Here is a 4,824-nt window from a genome sequence, read left to right as displayed (position 1 = left end):
TAATGAATATAATTACATTCTTTAAATAGTGATGAGGGTGATGTCATGCCTATTTGGGGGAAGAAAATGCAACTTGTTACATTAAGTGAAAGGATATAATAGATATAGATATAGATATAGATAGATATAGATATAGATATAGATATAGATGATATACAACTTCAACAAGTTAAATATGTGAAACCCTTGGGTATAAGATAATAAGTAATAAAATAAATAATGAAAATAAGAAAGTGAATGTCCTGCATTGCAGGTAAAAATGAAAAATAAACTTCACTGCAAAAAAAAGAAAAAAAGAAGTTTCTATTGTCAAAGTAGGGGCTGGGGAAGGGAGATATCTTCTGTTTGAGCCTTTTTCTTTTTTGTCCCTTGGGTATCCTTGGAGTTATATTTGCTAAGTCCTAGGGCTTCCCTGAAACATTTAATATTAGAAAAGTGACTGTGTTTCATTTCAGGCAAACCTGGATTTGAATCAGACCGTTTACAGACAAGTTACCTAATCTCTCCAAGTCTCAGTTTCAGTTTTCTCATCTAGAAAGTTATTGAATTGAGATTAAACATGACAATGCAAAGAATGCACTTGGTCTAATGCCTGGCACAGCCCCCATTTAAATGGTGACAATGCACTGGGTAACTAGAATTTAAACATCATAATGTTTTAAATTTGCGAAAGCACTGTTTTGCCTTGATTTCTAACTGTCTTTGCATATACTTTTGTAATATCCCTCCACCAACCTTTTAGGCAATATTTATTAAACATGTCGTAAGCACAGACCACTCTGCCCAAGATTAGGGACACAGAGATGAAGTAGATAAGTTGTGTCCTGAAAAGCTTATTGCTGAATGGAGAAATGAAGATTATACCATGTTATAATACAGTGAGAAGAAAAATTCCCGAGAAAGATAGAACTCTGTAGAAACTTACAGAGTAAGAGGCCGATGCTGACAAGGACCAGGAGAGCCTTTGGGGAGGGGGTCTCAACTAGAAATAAATGGAAAGAGATGCTTTAAACAATAGGAACACTAATAAGACAAAGAATTGAGGCCCAGAAGTATAGAGTATTTTCAGGGAAGGCCTAGATACTGGTTCTGTTGGTTCACAGTTCTTAAAAGAAGTCACAAGTAGATTCTAGACAGATTTGTGAGGCCTGAAATGCTGAGTGAGCAAAAGTTGACCTTTATTTATTTATATATATATATGATAAGTGCCATATTTTAGGAACATAATCTGGAAGCACCTGATAGTGTGTGTTGGAGAGGAAATGATTAGAAGCAAAAACCCCCAGGAAAGCTTTGATGTAACCCACAGAAAAACGGAGGTGCACCCCTGTCAGTGGAAGAAAGGGCATACTGGTGGTAGAAAGCTGGGAGTGTAGAGGACTTCTTTCAAGGTTGTGTTTCTTTATCAAGCACAAGAATATAACAGATTTTATACTCTTTGGGGGGAGGTGTGATTTGGGGCATGCTAATGGAGGTAATCAAGGTTAGAGGCTTTGAATCCTTTCCTGAACAAATGCTAAAGACCTTGTCTAGGAAAGTGTCAACAAAGATGCAAGGACAGGAATGAGTATGAAAAACTTGACAATAGCTAAGTCTAGTGTTCTGTTTTCTGTCCCTGCCATCTTTCTTTAGCATTTTCCACTTGGCCAAGTCTATGACTTATATAAAAACTTACCTGATTTTTGGAATATCTGTTAAAGGAAAGTTTATTCACAGCATTTGCCTTCCATGACATTGATGATGAGTGGATCCAGTTCAGCAAATGAGGGGGAAAAGAATTCTTTGCTTTTTATAAGGTTGTTGGTCAATCTCAGAATAAGTGAGTAAGTTATTTTGGGTTAGTGGTTGACTAAATCATGAATAATAAAAATGGGGTCCTTAAGGATAAAAATTAGGACTCACTACCAAATAGTCTTCTGTGGCATATGAGGAAGTAGGATATTGTGCAACTACTGTAATGGTTTTACATGTTGAATTGGTTCTAAGTGTTGGGTTAAACGAGCCGTGGGCAAACTACGGCCCGCGGGCCGGATCCGGCCCGTTTGAAATGAATAAAACTAAAAAAAAAAAAAAGACCGTACCCTTTTATGTAATGATGTTTACTTTGAATTTATATTAGTTCACACAAACACTCCATCCATGCTTTTGTTCCGGCCCTCCGGTCCAGTTTAAGAACCCATTGTGGCCCTCGAGTCAAAAAGTTTGCCCACCCCTGAGTTAAACACTGTAAATGAAAATTTATTCAAGTTACTGGAGTCTCTTATAGGTAACATCTTAATGACTGAAAGATTATTCTGCTACTGTGAGAGTGGTTAAAAGGTTATTCTCCTACAACACATAACATATTTTTTAATTTTTATGGAAATATTATTTAAACTTACACTGAAGTAGGGAGATGTAACATAATGAACACTATGCATCCTTAACGCTGCTTCAATAATTATCAATATTTCATCAAACATTGTCAACTGTTTTATTATCTCTCATACTTTTTATTGGAATATTTTAAATTAAACATTTAATGTGTAAATAATTTAGTATGAATTTCTAAATGATAAGAATTATTTTTGACATAATGAGCATGTATTTGTCATAGATCCTAAATATCATCTATTACTCATTCCATATACACAGGTCTCCAAATATTTCAAAGATGTTCCTTTACAATTAGTTTGTTCAAATCAGTATCTTAACAAGGTCCACATATCCCTTTTGCTTATGTCTTCAACAGTCCTCCCTTAATTTTTTCTTCATGTTTATTTATTGGAAAACAAATTTAATTTCATATTTTATAACCAGTTTTTCTACACTATTTCCTACTTCTAAAGAAAAACCATAATTCATTCAACAGTTATCCAACTACTGTATAATGAACAATTGCTATGTTATATATAGGATAGGGTAGTGCTGCTGATAGTGATTCAAAGATGTATGTGAATCATGGCCTCTACTTTTAGGACATTACAATCTGGAGGAAAGGGAAACATAATACTGCACAAATATAATGACAACAACATAACATAGAATTAAGTGGTATAAAATACTATGGTTCTAAAGGCAGAGGCATTGTTTAGAAGATAAAGGGAGCCTTTTTAGAGAAGTTGGCATGTAACATAGATATTTTAGAGTGACCAAGTCAAGAGGCAGTTGGATTTTAAGAAGGGTAAAAAGAGAAAGTTTATTCCATGATTGAAAAACCTAAAGAAGAAAAAAAAAAGAACATAAATCTTAGAGGTGAAGGAAGTAATTGATACATTCAAAGGATTGTAAATTAAAAAACTTAGCTGCAGCTGGACATTTGTGAGCTACACAGACAGGTAGGGGGCAGAGGAAGAAGGATCTTCAATGCCAGGCTAAAGAGCTTGAATATGTCCTCAAGAGCAGAGAGTCGTTAGCTCCATTCATTTTTCCAAATACTGGAGATTCTTGACATGATGTAAACATAGATATTCCATTAGTCAGCAAAAATGCATCAGCTTTTTACACAAGGAAATTTTAAAACTGTTTATGCATTCCAATAGCAATCATTTTCAAGTATTTATAGCAAGTTGGCAAGATAATTTAATGTTTTATTTTGCCCAAAAGCTATTGATGCTCTACTTAGAGGAACACAAACAAATTTGAGTTGATTTAACCAACACACACTACCCAGCAGCTGAGAGGCCTTCATAAAGCAAAGATTAATTGTTTGTGGCATAGTATAAAACAACAACTCTACCATAGGAGAAGTAGATGATGATGCTATTAAAGATAGATGTACTAGCCCTGCAAACCTCAAGCTCTACATTTTTCATCTACTATGGAAATATAGTGAGGTTTGTAATATGTTTGAGTTTGAGTGTTGTCTTTTTTTTTTCTTTTGGCCTATCAACAATAAACATATATTGACCCATACATTTTCTCTTTACCAGCATAATGTTAATTGACTTTCATCATTAAAAGATCCTCAAATGACAACTGAATTATCCAAGCCTTCAAAAATGTATACATTGAACTTGGTTGGTAAGTATTTTCTTCTTGCATGTTATCTACACTAATAAAAGACAAGCATGCAAATTGACCATACCTTGGCTACGCCTTAAGCCATGCCCACCAGCCAATCAGAGCGACCATATGCAAATTAACCCAACCAAGATGGCAGCTGGCAGCCATGGAGCTGGAGCGAGCAGGAGGCTTGGTTGCTCCAGTGATGGAGGAAGCCAAGCTTCCTGTGGCAGGCTGTAGCCTCCACAAAAAACAACAAAGTTTCAATTATAGAAGGTAAATAAATCCCAGAATAAAAAAAGAAAAAAGAAAAAAAGGAGAGGCTGGGAGCTTCCGTCGCGGGGTGCTTGGCCAGCCTGTAAACGGCCCTCAGCCCCTCACCCAGACTGGCCAGGCACCCCAGTGGGGACCCCCCACCCTAAAGGGGGTGTGGCCAGCCTGAAAACAGCCAACAGCCCCTCACCCAGGCTGACCAAACCTCCATGGGGTGAGGGTGCCCACTGGGGGGGGCCGCACACAGGCTGGCCAGGCACCCCAGTGGGAACCTCCACCCTGAAGGGGGTGTGACCAGCTGCAAACACCCATCAGCCCCTAACCCAGGCTGGCCAGGCACCCCAGCGGGACCCCCACCCTGATCCGGGACACCCTTCAGGGCAAACCAGCCGGCCCCCACCCGTGTACCAGTCCTCTATCCTATATAATAAAAGGGTAATATGCAAATTGACCCTAACAGCAGAAAGACTGGGAATGACTGGTCACTATGACACACACTGACCACAAGGGGGCAGATGCTCAATGCAGGAGCTGTCCCCTGGTGGTCAGTGTGCTCCCACAGGGGGA

At 38.0% G+C, this 4,824-nt stretch overlaps 1 protein-coding gene across 4 annotated transcripts in view; it reads left to right on the top strand.

Annotated features, from left to right (window-relative positions):
- The window catches only part of KHDRBS2 (KH domain containing, RNA binding, signal transduction associated 2), a 561,259-nt gene that overhangs the window by 549,626 nt on the left and 6,809 nt on the right, over positions 1–4,824 (top strand). For 3 of the 4 annotated variants that reach the window (XR_001361536.1, XR_001361530.1, XR_001361531.1), the window contains exon 13: positions 3,912–4,002. The gene's annotated coding sequence lies outside the window, so the exon portion shown is untranslated. Of the gene's footprint in view, positions 1–1,632; positions 1,648–3,911; positions 4,003–4,824 lie in introns of those variants that run through there. The other variant, XR_001361533.1, reaches the window with a different exon arrangement.

The sequence above is a fragment of the Myotis brandtii genome, unplaced genomic scaffold (genome assembly GCF_000412655.1).
Source record: "Myotis brandtii unplaced genomic scaffold, ASM41265v1 scaffold176, whole genome shotgun sequence".
NCBI lineage: Eukaryota > Metazoa > Chordata > Mammalia > Chiroptera > Vespertilionidae > Myotis > Myotis brandtii.
Note: the sequence above shows the minus strand (reverse complement) of the source record. Positions and strands in the feature narration are given on the sequence as shown.